The sequence below is a fragment of the Delphinus delphis genome, chromosome 19 (assembly GCF_949987515.2).
Source record: "Delphinus delphis chromosome 19, mDelDel1.2, whole genome shotgun sequence".
NCBI lineage: Eukaryota > Metazoa > Chordata > Mammalia > Artiodactyla > Delphinidae > Delphinus > Delphinus delphis.
The window spans coordinates 4,949,157-4,970,945 of NC_082701.1; the positions used below are offsets into that span (position 1 = coordinate 4,949,157).

At 45.1% G+C, this 21,789-nt stretch overlaps 1 long non-coding RNA gene and 1 pseudogene across 1 annotated transcript in view; one reads left to right on the top strand and one right to left on the bottom strand.

The window, feature by feature from the left end:
- Nucleotides 1–3,364: 3,364 nt before the first annotated feature.
- LOC132414098 (uncharacterized) overlaps nt 3,365–21,789 on the bottom strand; it is an 81,394-nt gene continuing 62,969 nt past the window's right edge. The window contains exons 2-3 of the long non-coding RNA XR_009516894.1: nt 18,538–18,682; nt 3,365–3,714 (exon numbers count right to left, since the gene is read on the bottom strand). This is a non-coding gene — a long non-coding RNA (uncharacterized lncRNA). The remainder of the gene's footprint in view (nt 3,715–18,537; nt 18,683–21,789) is intronic.
- On the top strand, nt 6,492–6,593 carry LOC132415586 (U4 spliceosomal RNA; annotated as a pseudogene).

Here is a 21,789-nt window from a genome sequence, read left to right on the forward strand (position 1 = left end):
TTCCAGCACAGGGTGATACAGCTTGTTTCCTCTTTGTCAATCTCTGCAGACTAACAGCAAAGGCTGGTGATGGCTCTGGAGTCTCAGCCGACGTGCACACCTCTACCTGCAGCCTGTGGCTGGTGGGACAGACCCCAAGCAAAAGCACTGGTATGTAGAGAAAGTTCGTTTCTTCCCTTTTGCTTATTTTATTGGAAGAATTATAATGGCCGGGAGGCAGAAACACACCTGTGATGCTTGGGGACTTCTATTAGAGTACATGCTTGCGATGTTTATGATTTTCGTGGAATCAACCCCCTGGTTGCCAATTAATTTCAGTATCACAGGTGATACCTCTAATCCTGGCCTGTTGTCTCACCAATATGTGTCATAAGGGGCCTGGGGCAAAAACTTGTAGATGGCCCAGCCTAACCACTACTTCTGCTGGAGAAAAACAACTCAAAGGGCATGTCCCACGTAGAGCAGGCCACGGGTAGAGACAGACATAATTGCAGTCACTAAATTAGCATGCACCTCTCAGCCAGAGACTAATCTAAGCCAGACCTCGTAGAATGCCAGGCCGTGAGTACATCACAATTGCAATTAAAAAGAAAAGAGAAAAATCACCCTTGCTTCCCAAACATGTATTTTTAACATGAAAGGTACTTCGTAATAATATGAGATACTAAGGCATCTGGAAGAAGCAAGAAAGGTGGTTTGGGTTAATCATCTTTGAAAGGCTAAAGGATTTGAAATGTATCTCCAGGGCCAAGCTCTGTGCATGCTCCCCTTTCTCTCTCTGACGTCAGCCACATCCGTCCCACCTCTGTTGCTACGTCTTGTTGCTGCCCAGCCACGCATGGTCCCGCTGTATCTACCGCTTCATCTGGACTCTCCTGCTGATTTCTTTACTTGGTCCACCTAGCCCTCCAATTCTGCCTGACAGGCCAGGGTCCTTGGACCCTATGAGCCTGGGCTCTTCTCTTTTTAGGTTCTCTTAATGCCTATAAGGCCCACGATTCTAGACTAGCTCCTAACGCTGACTGTTTCAAACTCACTTCCACCTGAAGGCAGACATCCAGTTAGGAATCCACAACAAATGTACTTTCTCAGTGGTAGGGTTATGAGTGACTTTGCCCCCTTACAATGAACATGCATTAAATTTGCATTCACAAATCTTGCTATTATTATTTTTTTAGTTCACTTTCAAAATCCAATATCCAAACACACCAAACTTTGCTTCTCTTGACTTTTTAAACTCTCTTCCCATCCCACAACTCTGGATTCAGTAGTGCAGTTTGTCTTCAAATGTGCCACTTGGGTTTTTTAAATCAAAGTGGATATGACAGATGCATTGTGTCTCTACAGGTCAAATCACAGTACAGTGTTGCCAAGAATCCATCTCTCTGGGTGCATGCAAGGCCTGTTTTTCAGTTTTCTTTGTGGTAGGGACGACTGCCTTGATAAAATGTAGGCCTTTTCCTGGCTAGGACCTAGTAACCCCTCCAGCCATATTACAAGGAATTTTGAAAAACTTGGCCAAACAGTGGGCTGTATCAGAATTTTACCTTTTCAAATTTCAGAATAAATAGGGTATCCATAGGACTGTGGATAACATTTGATCACACAGAGAAACACATTGTAATGGGATTTTTTTTGTGTGTTAATATAATGCTTTAATAAAGACATTTGGCACATAAATAAGACTCTCAAAGACCAAGCATCTTGAACAATGAGAGGATTAAGATCAGCCTATGTGGGATATTAGCAAAAGTGTCTTTTCTAGCTTTGGTAAAACTCTTCTATCTGTTTAGAGATAAATTCATTATTCTTAACTAAAAACCCTCCTGAAATAGACGTGGTGGAAAACATTCTGCCCCTGTTATGAGACTTTCCAAACAAGCTTAAAATTGCTCAGAAACAAAAGGCAGGAGGGAAAAGAAGGGGCCATGTCTCCAGATAATGAGGTCCCGCCTTTGTGTTTTATCTGCAAACAGCACGGTTTGAAAAGTCTGGATCCCATTTCATTGGAACTGTACGTAAATGTAGTGCCTGGAATTCTCCCAAATGAATAAATTCTTTGCCGATAATTTTTAAGTGAAGAAAGATCAACAGGATAGGGGCATAAGAGAGGGTTACAGGCTGCAGGGTGTATGTGTCTGTGCGCGTGTGCACGTGTGTGTGTACACACACATGCGCACACGTCCGGGTGGATTTGGGGTAATAAAATGTAAATGAAAGAATACAGACCCTCATCAAATGTGCCCATCGATGTGGAAATCCAGAAACATGAAGGGTGTGCATTTCTTTGCATTTAGCAGGACAGTTGGGAGAGTTGTGGACACAGTATTTTTCTTTCTCTTTTTGATGTGCCATGCTGAATTCTGTATCTCTTTCTTGGAAAACTCCAGTAGATTTATTTCCTCTGAAAGAGCTCCTGCTGACTATTTGCTCATGTTAATTCCTACTCAGTTTTCCTATCCCATCCTGAGGACAGCAGCATGACAAACCTCCCTTCCTTGCATTGGCTTCACATCTTCTCTCTCTGTTTCTATAGGCTGGGTTTTCTCCCCTGGATGGTGGCCAAAATGACACCAATTTAGGGCTGGTAAGAGAATGCACTGTGGACCATTTCCCTCTTTAATTTTCCTCCATTTTGTAAGGTCTTCGTTTTTTTAATTAATTTTTATTGGAATATTGGGTTACTTCAATAAATTTATTTATTTTATTTTTGGCTACGTTGGGTCTTGGTTGTTGCGGCGAGCGGAGGCTTCTCTTCGTTGCTGTGCGCGGGTTCTCATTGCGGTGGCTTCTCTTGTTGCAGAGCACGGGCTCTAGGCAGGCAGGCTTCAGTAGTTGTGGCTCGCAGGCTCTAGAGCACAGGCTCAGTAGTTGTGATGCACAGGCTTAGTTGCTCTGCGGCATGTGGGATCTTCCAGGACCAGGGCTCGAACCCGAGTCCCCTGCATTGGCAGGTGGATTCTTAACCACTGAGCCACCAGGGAAGCCCTGGAGTATAGTTGATTTACCATGTTATGTTAGTTTCTGCTGTACAGCAAGGTGAATTAGTTATACATATACATATATCCACTCTTTTTTACATTCTTTTCCCATACAGGTCATTACAGAGTACTGAGTAGAGTTCCCTGTGCTGTACAGTAGATTCTTATTAGTTATCTATTTTATATATAATGGTGTGTATATGTAAACCCCCATCTCCCAATGTATCCCTCCACCATCCCCCTTTTCCCCCTTGGTAACCATAAGTTTGTTTTCTACATCTGTGACTGACTCTATTTCTGTTTTGTAAATAAGTTCATTTACTTATGAACTTTTTTTAGATTCCACATATAAGCGATATCATATGATATTTGTCTTTGTCTGACTTAACTTCACTCAGTATGACAATGTCTACGTCCATCCACGTCGCTGCAAATGGCATTATTTCATTCTTTTTTACGGCTGAGGTCTTGCTGAGCACCGTCTGCAACTTCTATAGCGATGGAGAGAACAAAAAGCTATGGGAGCCCCACATTTACACTCACGATCTCAGGATCAGATCGAGGTTACCGAAGGAGGAACTGAGTAATTTGTTTATGTAAATCTCTCCACCAAGTCTTGAAAAGTTCTGAAATGAACACACCTCTTATGGGGGCTTAAGGTTCATATTTCGCTTTTTTGTTTCAAAAATACAGGGAAAGGAGAAGGCCATTGAGTCTCCTCCTCCTTTGACCACTGGAAGAAAGGTAGAGAAAAAGAAAAAAAAAGTTAAAGAGAGGACACACATCCCTCCTCTTTCCTTGCCCTCTCCCCATCCATGGGCAAAATCTAATAAAGATGATTAAATTACATGTCTTTTCCTCCCATTGAAATCCACTGCATACTATTCAAATATTAGAACTCAGGAAATAAGGCAGGACAAGATTCCTCATGAAACCTTAGAAGGCAGCATAGGGGTCTGAGCTGGAGGTCTGCCTGGCCGGGCGGCTCTAATTAAGAAATCACCCTGCTGAGCAGAACTTAATCTAAATAAAATATAAAAAGGAATTCAGTGAAAACCATTACCTCCTCCCAACACACCTCAGGTCCAGAGCTTCCACCCGCTTGGGTCCTAAGAACTTTCTCTCCCAGTACCGGGGAGTTCGGTGTTGTTTTATGTGCCCACGATACAATCAAGTATAAAGACAGCTCTTGGGCTTCCCTGGTGGCGCAGTGGTTGAGAATCTGCCTGCCAATGCAGGGGACACGGGTTCGAGCCCTGGTCTGGGAAGATCCCACATGCCGCGGAGCGACTGGGCCCGTGAGCCACAACTACTGAGCCTGCGCGTCTGGAGCCTGTGCTCCGCAACAAGAGAGGCCGTGACAGTGAGAGGCCCGCGCACCGCGATGAAGAGTGGCCCCCCCTCACCGCAACTAGAGAAAGCCCTCGCACAGAAACGAAGACCCAACACAGCCAAAAATAAATAAATAAATAAATAATTAAAAAAAAAAAAAGACAGCTCTTGAAGAGGGAGCTGAGTCTTGTGCCAGCCTCTTGCCGGTTGGCCAGACCTTCTCAGGGCCAGAGGCAGATGTAGTCGATGTTATTTTGGTTTGGAGGGGGATAGAGGATGAGATTTGATCAAGGATTGATAAAACCGCTGGACATTCTAGCCCACTCGTCCAGCTTTAACACAGTGAACTGGGAATTCGCAGTCCCTCTGTAGGTGGCTGGGTTTTGCTGGCCTATATGTCAGCAAATAGATGGATCAGCCACTTGAGAGCAACTGGATTTTGTTCAGTATCCTTGTTCCAGTTAGTTCTTTAAACTGTATTGAGTCAGCCTCAGACCTCTTCTCCATCCAGGCCCTGGGTTATCCCTCTGATAGTGGTCGACATTGTTTAGCCTCATTTCCACCTACACTGCATAGAAACCTATGTTGTGTTCTTGCTGTTGACTCCTGTAAATGTATTGTTCTCTTTACATGTCTCTGCCTTTGCATGGGCTGCCATGTCTGCCCACAATAGTGATTCTTAAACTGTTAAAAACCTGTTGAAAGAGATGGACCCTCTCCCTAGGGAGAGAAAAAGCACATAAGCATATAAACTTTCCCATTGGATGGTCAGTCTAATTATTTAGGCAATTCTCCTCCCTTTCCTTGCTTCATACTTTACACGGTCCTTATAGTATATAAGGAGAGAGGAAAAAATGGAAATAGAACTGTGAAAAGGTTGAAAAAAATGGAGAAGAGGAAAGAAAAAAGAACAGAGGAAAGAGAGGTGATCAGAAAACCCAAGCCAGAAGCAGAGAAATGATTTCAAAAGAAAATGTCTGTTTTTCCCATCTCTAGTCATAAAGATTTTGACAAGGAGCTTGGCATTTATCGAAAAGGAAAACAAGAAAAACAGCAGTCATCTTCCTAAGGGCCCAACACTGTTGGAATTCAATTACCTAATTCTGTACAAGGTTTGCAGGGAGAGATTGCCTCTCTCGTCTGAAATCTCAAGGCATCAGGACCACTGTTTTCTCAACAGCCCATGCCACACCACTATCAGAGGTCAGGCATAAAGAACAGAGGATCTGAGGGAAAGTCTGGATACTATGCTTAGAAAACTTATTTTTAAATGACTGTAGATTCTCATTCCGTATCTTACTGGTTGCTTATCTTAGCAGTTGTCAACTTTTCATTACTTTTGTAGACATTATATAATATCTTCTTCCCCTTCCCCAGTCACCAGCTGTTACCCAGTCTCATCCCAGAATGGGATGGGGGTTGGGTCAGCTCCAGCTGAATAACTTTCATGCTGACATTTGAAAGCACCAATTCCCAGCTATGGAACAAACCTAAATGTTCTACAATTATTGTAGAACCAAATCGATCTCAAGAAAGAAATCTGTGTCTCATTCTCAGTGGCACGTAAGCATGATTCATAGGAATGTAAGCTGATACAAACTTTCTGTAGGATAATGTGTCTCCAGTTTTTAGCATTCGTTGTAATAAATAAACAAGGCAAAGATTTCAAAGAAAAAGCAGTGACTGTTAACCACCAAAATGATCTCATTCACGTTTGTTATAGAAATATTTTAATAATTATTAATACCTAATATTTAATACTAAATGTGCCTTCAAACAGCATCAGAACTCAGTAAGTGGTGTTTAGATCTCAATATAAGACTGTGCTTGGCTGCAAAAAAGATGGATAAAATCCTGTGTTTGCCCTAAAAAAAGAAAAAGAAATCTAAAATTCAAAACAAGTTGTTAGAATTTGTTAGTTACCTTAAGCTTAGATGTTCTTATCTGTAAAATGGGGACAATAATAGGGTTATTTTGAAGGTGTAAAAGCCTCAGTCTCCTGCAAGGTTGATCAGCTTTAACACTATTGACATTTCAGGTGGGATAATTTTTTGTTGTGAGGGCCTGTCCTGTGCATCGTAGGATGTTTAGCAGTATCCTAGCTTCTACCGGCTAGATGCCAGCAGCAAACCACCTACGTGCCACCACACCTCCATTGTCACAATCAAAAATGTCTCCAGCTTTGCGCAGTGGTAGTATCGTAGCCAGTGAGGTTTATCCGAGGCGCGATTATTGCTAATTGAAAAATGTCTCCAAACATTTCCAAATGTCCCCAAGGGGCCAAAATACCCCTGGTTGAGAACCGCTATTCTAGTGCTTGGCATGTAGTGATTGTTCCATAAATATTAGATGTTATTATTTATTTATTTATTGGCTGTGCCTCGCGGCATGTGGGATCCTAGCTCCCCCACCAGGGATCAAACCCACACCCCCTGAGTGGAAGTGCAGCAACTTAACCACTGGACTTCCAGGGAAGTCCCCAGATGTTATTTTTATTATCGTTAAAATTATTACTAACAGCAGCATCACCCTGCTGTGATGACAGCTCCTTTCTCTCACTGAATTTTTTTTAAATAATACTGCATTTCTGCATCCTTTCAAGAGAAGGAGCTGAAAAAGGGCAAAAGGTCCCTAATTTGACAGCAGTCCGACAGGAAACCTACAATCCCCTGAGATGTCTCCTTTCCTGGAAGGAAAAAGGGCCGCCCTTTTGTTCAGCTCTAGAAATTAGGTACGTTTCTCAGGCTCAGAGTTCGTGAGATGCTACAGGTTCTCCCATTGGCATACACTTTCCAGCTGTAGGCACTGCTGGTGTGGTTGGCTCCTGAAGCTGCTTTTGGAGGTTTCCAAGGGCACCACCACCTGAGAAAGGAAGGAAAGAGGTGCCGAGAAGGAGGAGTCTGCGACAGGACTTCCTCCCTTTGCTGCTTTTAGTGGTTTTGTGCTTGTTTGAGTTTACAAGTGTGTTCTTTTGCCCAAATTGTTCTTGCGTCTTCTAACAGTGTTTGCTTTAGGTGTTTTGATACTGCGCTGTTTTGAAGGTACTAATGTTTTTCATGGCATGTCTTGTGTTAAGTGTACAAACTGAGAGGTAAGTGCTGGTGACTGACAGTGTTCCTCCAAGTCTTTAACAAAATAACTGCTAACAGTAGAGAAAAGTGAAAAGAGTTCTAGGGGTCTGGGAGTGGCAAGCTGAAAATACGAAATTTCTCTCCACCTGTTAGTTGTATCTTTGGAATATGTGCACATGCTACTTTCTACGCTAAAATGTTTTTTCACTGGTTTCAAAATGTGTAAGTGGACTCTCCATGTTGGGCCCTGTATATCCGGTGGCTTTTCCTACACCCCTTTTGAAAGTATGCGTGATGCACTTGCAAAGGAAAGATCACAACCTTGCAATCTGATAGACCTACACAAAAATTTGTTTTCGTAAAGAAAACTGTCAGCCTAGCAAGCACTCAGATCCTACATTTGTTGCTTTTTTATTCTTCCCCTTCCTTACCGCAAAGCCTGGCTCTTCCCATCATGATAAGTGAGGCTTTTTCTAGTTCCCATTCCCACCACCCACCACCATGCCAACTTCCTCACACCCTGTACATTCTGCACAAACCTGGACATTTCCGCTTCCTGGAGGCCTGTCTCTCTGTGACCTTGAAGTTCTTCAGACGCAGTCTTGAAATCAAACAACCTATGAGGGTTTCCCTGATGAATTATCCTCTGTGACAGCCTCTCCTCCGGTACCTACCTTGTCCACACAAAGAAATGGTTTTAAAAAAATTCACTTTAGGGACTTCCCTGGTGGTCCAGTGGTAAAGAGCCCACGCGCCCTGGAGCCCGCACACCACAACTAGACAGAGAAAACCTGCACGCCACAACTAGAGGGAAGCCTGATCACTGCAATGAAGAGCCCGCGTGTCGCTACAAAAGATCCCACATGCCTCAGCGAAGATCCCATGTGCCGCAGCTAAGACCTGAGGCAGCCACAAAAATAAACAATAAATCTTTTTTAAAAATTCACTTTAGAGCCAAGCTTTCTTCCCTCTTATTTTAAATTTTTATAATTTTAAAGTCTAAGGATGGCTAGAAACAAGTGATGTCTGTTTAAATTTGCATGGCACAAATCACATATTTCCTGAGAAATAACAGACTCCATATTTATGTTTTTCAATAAAAATATAAACAGGAGCTACTTATAATCTCTTCTAATGGCCTAATTATCATTTCCTTGCGGGTAAGAAATGTCTATTTTCCATTCTGTTTTCCTCTTAGTATTTAACTCAAAGGTTTGGACATTTCAGACCTTCAAAAAATATATGTTGAATGAACCTAAGAATGAATGAGTGATTTGCATTTGTAAAATTCATTTCCGTGAGCTTTAGGTGATCTGCATACTTGGGCAAAGTGCTCATGCTTAGGAGACCTTGTCGGTATCAGGCTTGTGCAGTCTGTTCGTTGTCTTGCAGTTATTGGCTAGTTCGAGGCATGGTCGTCGAGTCTCCCTTGTTTATACTTGACCTCATCCGTGTCCTTCAAAGCCCCAAGCATAGAGTTTTGCCTGTAGTAGTTACTTGAGAAATGTTGTGGAATGAATGTCATTTGCAGCATAATACAGAGAGTATAAGCAAAAGAATTTGGAGAAAAGATAATCGGTTAAAGTAAATAACAGCCAACTTGTCCCCCACATATGTATGTTAGATTAAATGTTCCTAGAGGGAGGGAAAACCATCTGATGAAGAATGATGGGCAAGTTTGAGGATCAGGGGACCAGGACCGAGACTGGCTCTGTAAACACTGTCCCCCTTCCTTACTTTCCACAGTGCTGGGTCGATGTCTTCTGGAGTAAGAACTGGAGTGTGATTTTTTTTTCTAGATGTTTGTGTTTTTATTAACTCCTGTCCTCCAGGCCAGGGGAAGGTCTGCCTATTATGAGGAGGCTATGGCCTTCTGGGTTGTTAAGAACTTAATTAAAAATCATAACTTGTATTAATAATGAATGTGGGCGGTGGATTTTTTCACTCATAGATGCTATCAGTACTTTCAAAATGGAGACAAGCCAGCAGCCACCACAATTAGAAGTGGCAGCGTCTACTGAGGGCAGAGTGTGCTGATTGATAGAAGAAATAAATAGTGGGAACTGGGATCATGACGCAGACCTAGTGATCAGTCGAAACTGGAATTATGACTTTGTCCAGACTCAGTCAAATACCAAGGACTCTGAGCCCTTTTGCGGCACTCACATCTAACTAGGAGGTTTGAAAGCAACCCTTAGCACTTGTACGCTGGACGTTCCAGGAGCAGGAGTTCACGTGAAATGTTGTTTCGGGAACCTTCTGAATGCACTCTTGCTAGTCTCATGCAAGTTGCTTGTGACGTCTTGAAGTCAGTGCGAATCAACTGGAGACCACGCTTAACAGTCTATCTTCAGACCAGTTAAAGACACAAGTGGTCCTCCAGTCAACAGAGCCCATCCAGGTAGGACAGAAAGACCCCAGCTTTGGAGTGGGGCATCTGTTACTCTACTCGATGAAAGAGCAGTGAGAATACATCACCTGTATCTGAACAGAGCTCAGTTACAAATATGTGAGCAATGACTCTGAAAAATCTTCCAGTGGACCTCTCGACTTCGGGTATGATCAATTTTTCCGGAAAGAGTGAAACAAAGCAGCAATTGGAGAGACAAGTACTCAAGAGAAAAGTTCTTCTATTCGTGAGATTTAACGTAAAGAAAGATACAGCACAGAAGGTAGTCCAGGCTGATCTTGTCTGGTGGCTACAGTCAAGCCGGCACTTAACCTGGCATCTGTAAAGCAGGTCCAGTAATACCTACCACATGGCGTTGCTGTAATGGTCAAATGACATAATGTACTCAGTGTGATGGGTCACGTACCTGGTGTACAGAGAGCATTTAAAATGCTTGACCCGACAAGACACCCAGCTTCAGACCTACACTCAGACGCAACCCCCACAACTGGCTCTAATGAAACAGCACTAACCAAGAGGGCCAAGCCTGCAGAAAGACAAGGGGGACGTCCTTGCAAAGCCAGTCTCCAGCCCATGGAAGGTGATGAACTAAATCTTTGCCACGTGCGCCTAAGTGACGGGGGCAGGGATGTTCCCAGCAGGACTTTTAAATAACTGTGATGTGCCCACGGCACAATTCCCGGGCCTGAAGTTGCTTCCTTTCCTTATAATAACTGTCCACTAGGTAGCTTGTGGCCAGTGGGCCAAGAAACAGAAGGCAGTTGGTGTCAGCCTCCCGAGATGCCAAGTGGAGAAGTTTTTCTCAGGTTTCTGGGTGGGTTTTTAAGCCAACACCCTTGAAAGGAAGCAGAGCCTGCATGCCACAGGCATCTGGGACACAAGGACCTACACAGTATTTTTGAAAAGTTCAGTATCGCTTGCCGACGATAAAGGGGCATTCACTGCGGGCACAGGCACTCCACAGGGTGGGTGGGGTCGGAGCTGCCAGGCGGTCCTCGGACCGAGTGTGCAGCCAGTTTTCCTTTTCCACCATCTCTAGAGTTGAGTATGTGCCAAGACGGTTGAAAGCTTTCGGAGACGCCCATAGACACAGATAGCGAGCCCCCCACTCCCCCAGCCCGTCTTTTCCGTGGAACTTAGCAGCAGCTACCAGGGGCGTCATCACAGAGCATTCATTTTTTCCCTTGCCTGGTTTCCCACATTCTGTGACCACCTTGGAGCGTGCCAGGGAAAATATTGAGAGCCTAGGTAAACGAAGGGGAACCCAACATTCACCAGTCTGGCCTTAAAATAGCCGGCGGAACGCCCCCATCCCAGCGGGTACACAGGCGGTGACTGTTAACTAGTGTGTTGAGCGCGCCCGCCCGCCTGCCCCACCAGCTTGCCCCAGTCCCCGTGAAAGCCTGCGTCAGAGAGCGGACAGAGGCGTAGGCTTTGCTGCCGCATCCTCTCGGCCCACGCCCACTCCCACCCCAAGACTTCGGTGAATATTAATGAAAACGAAGTGACCTGATCGATGCAAAGCGGCGCGCGCCCCTGGGCTGGGTGGGGACCTTAGTGAAAGGTAGCTCTGCGGTGGGGTGGAGGCTTCGACAGAGCACTGGGGCAGAGCCAAGAGCGTTCTTAGAGGAGAGTGGAAGCTTGGGGAGTTGTAGGACACTCCCCAGGGCTGGGCACCCCAGGCAGAAAGAAAAACGCCTCCATCCTGACCATTGGAGACCCTGGGCCGTAGCTCTAGAACTTGCTACCGGGTCGTAAGGCTGTGTATTCCTGATGGAGTGTGTGCAGTGCGGAGGGGGCCCACCAGGAAGAAATGTACATAGAGAGTAGAAAGACGGGGAGAAGGTAATCTGGGGTGGGGAGAAGGAAGACTGTCTAGTATATGCTGCATCAGCATAATATTTTCTAAGCGCTCTATGTGTTAAAGTTGCCAGATTTAGCAAATAAAAAATGCAAGATAGCAAGCTAACTTTGAATTTCAGATCAACAACAGTTACATTTTTTAGTACCCTTTTTTTGTTTTTTTTTTTTTTTTTTGTGGTACGCGGGCCTCTCACCACTGTGGCCTCTTCCGTTGCGGAGCACAGGCTCCGGATGCGCAGGCTCAGCGGCCGTGGCTCACGGGCCCAGCCGCTCCACGGCATGTGGGATCTTCCCGGACCGGGGCGTGAACCTGTGTCCCCCGCATCGGCAGGCGGACTCTCAACCACTGCGCCACCAGGGAAGCCCAACAGTTACATTTTTTAGGATAAGTATGTCCCCTGAAATGTTTGCATTTACTTATATTTTTTTTAATTATTTTTTTATCAGAAATTTAACTAAATTTGAGTTTTAGATAAACAGTAATTTTTGGTATAAATATGTCTCGCGCAACATTTGAGACGTAATTATACCCCAAAACTTGGTGTTTGCCTGGAACTCAAATGTAACCGTGTTCTGTGTTTTATCAGCAACCCTCTTGCCATCCAGGTCTTGCCCCCTCAACCGGAATGAAAAGCCTCAAGGGCAGAGACTGTTTCTGCCAGGTTCTCCCTACAAAACCTAATGTTGCCCATTCCACGTGCTGCTTTGCCACAGAATGCAGCGCAGAAGGCGTAATCACTGGGATAAGAGTGTGCACTTTGCAGTCTCACTACCCTGCCTTCACCTATACGAGTCACGTGATCTTGGGCAAGTAACTTAACCACTGTTTCCTGGACTTTCTCCTCCTGCTAAATGGGAAAAACTGTTAGCTGCCTGCCTCAGAGAGGCAGTATAAGGACACAGTACAGGCAAAGCATTTGCCTTTACTCTATCCTAGGCTCATGGAAAGGACGCAATAAATAAATGTTAGCTATTATTATCACTATTATTATTATTATTGGATACTTTATAAACAAGGGGGTGTGATAGAAAGAAACAAGCTCATGGCCATTAGAGACCTCCCTAAGCTGACCACTGGGCTTCTTCCACCAGCTTTGTGACCTTGAGAGAGACTTCATCTTTCTGAGTGTCTTTTCCTTGGGGTTCCAAGCTTCCTTCCAATTCTAAAATCTCACAACTTAAATAGATTGAATGGATGAGAACCAAATGGAATAAAAACCGTGTCAGTGGAAATGTGTAAGGGAGTTAAAGCAGAAGTGCAGCGGAGGATGTTTCAGTAGACGAATAAAACAGGTTGCTCCAGGGCTTCCCTGGTGGCACGGTGGTTGAGAGTCCACCTGCCGTTGCAGGGGACGCGGGTTCGTGCCCCGGTCCGGGAAGATCCCACATGCCGCGGAGCGGCTGGGCTCGTGAGCCATGGCCGCTGAGCCTGCGTGTCCAGAGCCTGTGCTCCGCAACGGGAGAGGCCACAGCAGTGACAGGCCCGCGTACCACAAAAAAAAAAAAAGGCTGCTCCAAAACGCAGGCCTCCGGTCTTCTCAATGCTCTGATCTTACGAAGCCTGGGTTTTAGAGACTAGACAAAACTGACGTGAGACCAGAGTGTTTCTACCTCAACTTGGATTTGCACCAACAGGAGCCTAAGGAAGGCTAAGTGGGAGAATCTTCCCAGTTGTCAGCCAATTTGGTTGCAGTAAATAAATTCACGGCATCCCGGGGCCGACACATCAGAGGCCACAGTCCCCGCCATCCACGAAGACCTTTGGGACCTAGAGTTAGTGTTTGGTTATTTGCAACATTTCCAGATAATTTTAAATCTCACTACTGACCTTTATAGCTGTTTCTCACCACCTCTGGGAGATTATCATTTAGCCACAAAGAAAATATTTGTCCCTCTCATGTTATTCTGAGGAAAGAGTATGGACGCCAAGAAGCCAAGGATAGGCAGACACCCTCCCAGCAATGGTTTCCTCCCACGTGGCTCTTTCCTGTACCAGCTGATGGAAACAGATGAAGGACCAGAGGGTCCATCAGTAATTCTACCAACGATATGGACTCACTTCATGTTGGATTCAGAAGCCTTTGGGGAATGATGCAGTAGAGACACAGTTCCCTACTCCAGAATATTCACATTACACCTGGAAGGCAAAGTCATTCTTCAATGAGGCAATGACTTAAGAGGCTGAGCATAACCACATACACATGCAAATAAATATGAGGCAGGTGGAGTTCATTCGTGCTGCAGTGACAGAGAAGGGGCCACATGGGCCTGACCAAGATGTGAGCTTTCAATGGCTACATGGAGAGCTGGGGAAGAAGGCAAGAATCTTGCACGAATAAATAATGTTCTATGCAAAGATAGGAAGGTTTCAAGGACATGACAGAAAATGAGCATGAAGGGGAGCCTGATTAAGGAACTAGGTGGGTGATAGATGAAGTCTCCACCAGGCAGGCTGCACTCTAGACTCATTAAATCAACCCACAAACCAGACTGCACCGAAATAATTGGATTGCTTAACGTTTTTTCCTATTGTACTATGATTTAAGAAGATTTGCAAAAACATTGAACGGTCCACCAATTTAAAAACATTTCCTCCACCAACCTGAAATTCCACGCACTGAATCATTTTGATTATACATTCCTAGGGGAGTATAAGTTTGTTCACTGTCTTTGGAAGGCAATTTTGGCAATAGCTTGAGAAATTGCAAATCACGTTCTCTTTAAGTAGTAAATTCAACTTTCAGGAGTTTATCCTGCAGGAATACTTGAACATGAGCCAGGTTATTTACGCTGGCGTTGTTTATGAGATCAAAATATTGAAGCAACCTAAATGCCCATCACAAGGGGACTAGTTAAATCTGTTATGCTATTAATATATTCATAGAATAAATGCAAATTAATAATGAATGTGGAAACTTTCAATACTGATATAGAAGAATCTCTAAAATGTATTGTTTTTAAAAAAAGGTAAGGCACAGGAAAGCCTGTAAAATATGGTGCCACGCTGTTAAAAATTAAAGGAGGTAGAGTATAACGCCCTCCCCGGTGAGTATGGGTTGAATTTAATGCCATTATTCCACCAAGTCATAGTACAGAAGGGAGAAGGAGTTGAGACTACAGGGTTGAGACTTAGCAAACACTACCTCAGCCAGGCGATCAGGTTCATACCATTGGTGGTAAGTCATGTGGATACCATGAACCTTTGATATGATGAAGAGATGAGCACTTCATCTCTTTGGTCATCCTCCCCCAAACCCATAACCCTGGCAAACCACGAGAAAAATATTAGCCCAACTCAAATTGAGGAATGTTCTACAAAATCTTTGACCAGCCCTCTTCAAAACTGTCAAGGTCATCAAAAGAAGATAAGTCTGAGAAACTATCACAGACTAGAGGAAGCTGAGGAGACACGACACTTAAAGGCAAGGTGGTACCCTGGATGAGATCCCAGAGCGGAGAAGGGCCAATAGGATGAAACTAGTAAAATCTGATTAGCTATGGTTTTAGTTATTGATAACGTACCGACATTGGTTCCTTAGCTGTGACAAATGTACCACAGGAATATAAGATGTTAACAACGGGAAACTGCGTGGTGGCATATATAGGAACTCTGTAATAGCTTTGCAACTTTAAATTTTCTAAAATAAAACGCATAAAAATTAAAAGGGGGTAGAGATTATACAATGGCTCACATGCACATAAAACATTTGTGGAAGAACCGGCCATAAGCTGATAATTTCAGCTGCCTCCAAAGAAGGATCTGAGTTATTGGAGGGGAAGGTTTCACTACATGCACTTTTATATTTTGAATTATGAATCATGCAAATTTATTACCATTTAAAAAATAATAAAATTTGCATTTTACAAAAATAAAACGGAATTTTTAATCCAAGTTATTTCTAAAAGACATGTTAGTTTTGAGATACACTTTTTTTAGTAACCCATCAAATCAAACTTCATAACCCATCAAATCATCCCCCAAATAATTAATTTGAATTAATTTATCATATTAATAAGTTGGATGGTCCCAAATTACAGGTCTTCAAGGACATTGGTATCGGGTATATGCAAGTGTTGAGGGGAAAGAAAGCCTTCGGTAAAGCCTCGGGTAATTGCCTAAGAAGATTCTGAGCACCCATGGGAAAAGATGAAGGTACCTGGTACCAAAGGGATGGTGGGAAATAGAAAAGATGGTCAGAGAGGGTGACTGGATGCCACAAAGACTAACTTTGCTGACATGAAACACACATGAGATCAGCTCTCCTTCTGCTTCCCAATAGACTAGATCTTATATCATCCCAGTTATAAAACGAGTCTTTCTCTGCTCTGACCCGTAAGCAAGAAAAATGTACTGAACTGTTGGACTTCTGAAGGGCACTCCGGACCATATGAGAGCTGACTCTGGGGGCATTCCTTCCTGCCCTGACCCATCACCCTTCTGTTTCAGCTACTACCTGGCAAAAACCAACAGGGAGGACAATGAAGTGAATTCAAACTTGACTCCAGGAAGAAAAAACGAGCCCTTTGGGCAGAGCCACAAGCCCGAGAGAAAGGAAGGACACAGGATTAACAGGTCACTGAGCCGGCCAGCCGGGGGCCAGGAGCCAGAAGGACACCCACCAAGAGAGGCAGGAAAACGGTTAATAACTCAAGGTGACAAGTTAAGCCAGCGACTCGGGGGCTCCAGTTTGCCTGATTGCGAAGTCAAAACAGAACTGTCGGAAACTGGAAGGTGCTGTCACTTTTACTGTATTTTTCCACACTTTTTTTTTTTTTTTTTTTTTAATTTGGAAATGTTCACGGGGAGCCAGAAAACGCAGGCTGGAGAACTCCCGGGGTCTGAGAGGGAGAAACTGTGTCCCTGCATGGCTCTCAGTCTAATTCAGATCAGCAGCTCCCCAAGGGCATCCACCGCCAGGGCAGCTAGGTTACCTAACCCTGCCACCGCCCCCCGCCCCGTGGAAACATCCTCACCTCCTCTCATTCTCACTGCCCTTTGATGCCAGCAGTGTGTGACCCCTGCCAAACGACACGAACAGCATCCTCCCCCCACCAGCCCCACCAGCCGTCTCGCTACTAAACAAGGAGCAGGTGGAGAGAGGTGAGTGGCACCCCCAAAGTGGGCACAAGGGAAACCCACGGCCGAGCGGCAGAGGAGAATTAAGATACTCTGTGCTTATCCCAGCTGATACGGAAGCAAGGACCCTGCCCCACAATGCTAACACGCGAACAGCCAGCCCGTGGAAATTCATGAAGAGCAAATGGTGAACGCAGGATGTTTGACATGATCTTGTGCCCCGTTTCTGGGAGAGTGTAGGAAATTAGCACACACTGTGACAGACGTCCAGGGACGTTTACTTGCCCCTTGGATCTTAGGACCCTTGGCCTCTTGTTCTGAACTTCTAGGCAGAAGTAGTTACTAAGCACTTACTTTCTAAGTATTCTCATCATGATCGAACATTTAAGTAACAGTTTCTACATCCGAGGGCATGTCTACATCAAAGATTAACCTTGTAGATTATTTTAAGTCCTCATAGAACTGAAAACTTGACATTAAGGATAAACATGCTTGTCACCCCCCCTTACACACACACACACACACGTACACACACCTCTCCTCTCCTCCAGCAAACCTTACACTTGCTTCTGAGGTCTCCCCAAAGGGCATGGGATCTGCTATCCCCAAAACAGCTGCTTTCCAAACGGCTCAGCCGGTGAAATGTTTCCCTATAATTTGGCCAAAGCCATATCGCCCAGGTCTCGGGTGCCTTCGTGATGGCTCGGGGCTAATGCCTGGTGGGTCATCCATTGCAGACCTTATGCACCCTGCCCCCTGACCTATCTCATGGAATAGTGCAGAAACACAATTCCCCTATTGTGCTCTGACTTGGGGATTGAGGAAAGGGGGTACACTCACGCACACAAAACTTCCCTCGAAAAGATTAGTGCGATTATTAGCCAACAGTGATGGCTATAAGCCAATCTGCTCACAAATCCTCCCGAGCACCAGGTCGTCTCAGAGTCCCTTAAAGCCCCAGACACAAGACTATGTGTTCTGCATTTTGCCATGACTGGGCCAGTGCTTAATGCCACCCTCACCCACAAGACTAATAAGCAGAGGAAAAAAGCAGTGAATAATGCATGTGTCTGAGCCCTGGGTCCCCATGCCCCCGTAAGTCTGTAAGAGGCAGATGTCCGGGGCCAGACCTCACTGACAACGGCTTTGCCCAATGTCGTTTGGGCAAAATGCTTATTAGAATGCTGCTGTAGATTACAGTTTGTAGTTAATGTTCAATGATGCACCTTTTTTTTTTTTTTTTTTTTTGGCCAAAGGGCATGTGGGATCTTAGTTCCCCGACCAGGAATGAACCCGAGCCCCCCCCCACACTGGAAGCGCAGAGTCTTAACCACTGGACCGCCAAGGAAGTCCCCTCCCCCTTGCATCTTATGTGAATAACGATCATTGACCCCTGTGCTACCACTCTGCTGGCTGTTCTAGCTTCCCATCAGGAGTTATGGGTATGTCTTGGAAAGGAAATTAAATTGATCCAAAACTTGGTACACACGTACTTATACTGCAGACATACTTCAAACCGTAATCTCCGAGAAAACAAGGTCTTTAATGTTAGCCTACCCAATATATTGATTATATAGGTGACGACGGGAGACCTACAAAGAAGGAAAGTTGGAGGATGGAAAGAGTGGTGGTATATTTACCTAATACCAATTAACTGATTAACTGAATTTAAGTTACTGATAAATGAAATGAGACATTGAAAGAATTCGCCAAGTGAGTCCAGACTGCTGGTCCAATAACTCTGTGAATATTCTACCCAAGAGAGTACATATGTGAGCAAATAAATATAGAGGTGACCCTTACCTGCAGTTCAGGGACGATTCAATCATTCCTTTATTCTTCAAACAGTTAGTGATTCCCGACTCCATTAGGCAGGTTACTCGTAGAGCAGCCATGTTAAAAATCCTGTTATTTCCAGAGAAATCAGTACCATTTGGAAAACACAGTCCTGGGAAAGAAAGCCTCAAGTTGAGCAAAGAAGAGGACATTTGCTACGCAATGGCAAATGGGGAAAGATTTCAAGCATCTGTGTTTCATTGTTGAGAAGACCTGCACGTATCTATGAAATACATTTATAAAGAAGTATAACCCCGTTCCTACGAATTTATACCACGTCTTTGCAGCATTCGGCCTCATTGCTCATGCAGCAGGCTATCAGAAAAGCCTCCACTGAAAGATCTAGAGCCTGCACCTGAATTACCAAGTCACAATGACTCAGTATTCTCCGGTGTGATTGTTTTATACTCATATGCACACACCTGACCAACAAGCAGTATGTCACTGTTTGTATATAACTTTTATAGTGTGTGTTCTGATACACACCCACACACACCCACACCCACACACACACACACACACGGTCTTTCCCATATGGGAAGTCTAAGGTCTTAGTTAAACTCCAGAAAGCCTTCTTTTGTAATTATTGGAATACAGCTGAGATCCCAGATGAACCAGTTTCACAAAATGGAGGTTAAAAAGAATTAAGAACACTAAACGGGTCATTTGGAAAGTACCTAAAATCCTGAGGCTAAATGGATAAACATAAAAGAGCCTAATCTTATAGAATGTATACACTGAACCACTCTTCGGTACTGTTCACTAATGACAAGACAGATGCGAAGACACAGCTGCTAAAACAGTTTTCTCCTTAGGATGCCTGGAACTGAGCACCTGATGCTATCACACTGTCCGTAAGCAAGACGGGCATTTTCGAGGCTTTGTTAAGCAAATATTTGAGACATGCCCATCATATTCAGTTGGGCCTCTGCCCACACACAAACACAGCCACAAACCCATCCAAACTTTATACTCCTCTCTGAAAAACTGATATCATTTCGTTCTGTTTTTTGTTTTGGGGTTTTTTTTTTTGCGGTACGCGGGCCTCTCACTGTTGTGACCTCTCCCGTTGTGGAGCACAGGTTCTGGACGCGCAGGCTCAGCGGCCACGGCTCACGGGCCCAGCCGCTCCGCGGCATGTGGGATCTTCCCGGACCGGGGCATGAAACCGTGTCCCCTGCATCGGCAGGCGGACTCTCAACCACTGCGCCACCAGGGAAGCCCTCGTTCTGTTTTATTACTAGATTATGTTCCCTGTGATGGTGATTGTGATCCAGGAAAAGGAGAACAAATAGCAGAGACTCCAATGAGGCACAGAGTTACTTGTCAACCCTGAGGTCTGGCCTATAGGGGCCCAGCTCACGAGCACCTGCATGTGGATGAACTTTCCAGACAAGGGCACTCCCTGGGTACCAACTCATGGGAGGAAACTGGATCCACAGCTCGTGCCCATTGCTCACTGGTGCCTGAGCTACATACCTTTGAAACCAGACAAGGCCAAGTGTTCCCGTGTTCACTTCTGGTGAATCTTGCAAATTGAAAGCAGAGGAGAATTACAGAGGAGGTGAGAGTAGGAGGTAGAGGCCCAGCCAGGACTCGGGGCAAGAAAGCTTGTTGTCAGGAGTAGGATCCTTTATAGCTCTGTCCACACACCCCTTGCTGATTATCCCCCCAAATCAAAGGACCCCACCCTGCTCATTCGTACGCATCAACGCAATTCCTTTGCAGAGTTTGGCCTGCTTCTCCTGCAGCAGGCAGCCAGACAGGACTCAGCTGGGAGACTGCAATCACCACCAGTACCTAAACCATGGCAAAAGGAGGGAAATAAAAATCACCATCAAATCATCTGTCCAAGTAGAGGGAAAATAAGTCAGATGGGACTGACAAACAGCTTTTTACTCCAGGCAGCTTACTCACCTGGATCTGGCATGAGGATTGACAAAGTCAGGTCAGAATCCAAAATCCACGTGAGCAAAATCCAAGGGGATCTACTCTGCCATGCTTTCCTCTGTCCCTCCGTCCTCAGGCGAGGGTTAGCTGACCGAGGACACGGCCCCGATAAATTCAGCCAGGTTGTAGAAGGAGAGCCAGGGGTCCCGCCTAATCCTGCCTCTCCTCAGTTTTGAGCTGAAAGCCCCGGCGCTGGTGTGCAGAATGCCTGCTCCCGACACTGAATGAGCCCACGGAATACCTCGATCTGATCTTTTATAGTGCTTTGTTTATTACCTGTGTGCCCTTATTTCATAAGGGAACAGAGAGAGAGAGAGAGAGAGAGCTCGCAGGAATGATGAAGATGACTATTCGCAGCAATCCAAAGACAGCGTTTCTTAAGCTTCATTCATAGCAGCAAATGTGGCCAAACAACCTAGCAATTGTTCTCTCAAATGTCACCTTTCTGTATGGGCCACTGTGCCGATAAAACTCGCCTCTCTCGTTTTTGTTTTGTTTTGTTTTGTTTTTTTCTTTTTGCTCCCCTGGTGTCCCCCCACCCCCGACAAAATGGCTGTGTTATCCTCCAAATATCTCCACCGAAATTGAACCGACAAGAAAAGCTTTTCTTCTTCTCCCAGCCGCCACCACCCCCCTCCCCGTCCGTTTTTTCTTTCTTCTTCACGCAGCTTGAACAATTTGGCTCTGTTCTGGGTGCATTCCTGCGGCCCATTCTCTTTCAGTCCCCTGTGCAGGACCGGGGACGGTGGACCTGGAGAACACAGGCACACATTCAGCCCCAGGACGGTGCTTGCAGGGGGTGGGCAGTGGGAGGGAGAAAAGTGAACCAAATATACCTAGGATGGTTGCACCGCCAACTTAATACCTGGGCAGAGAGACAAAGGCTCTTTAGAAAAAGCCGGGGCTGCGGGGTAACCCACTCCCCCTCCCTCCAGGAGTTCAAAAGATAACAGGAGTTGAAAATAAAGCCCTCACATAATTAAAGTTTTCCAAGTCATTTCAGGAGCTATTACAAATGATGACAGAGAACTCACTGCTGGCGCTTTTGGGTGAACAGTCTCTTCTCAATATGTGATGAGAGCTTTTCTCTCTTTGCGCGTGTGTGTGTGTGCATGTGAGTGTATACACACACATACGAGCGTCCATCCCTGAGTTACGTGACCAGAGCCCTTTCCCACCTCACGTAAGCAAAGGTGTCACCACGGCTCGGAAAGTCCCTGATTTGAAGGGAATCTACAGAATGCCGAAGCCTGTATTATTCTTAACAAA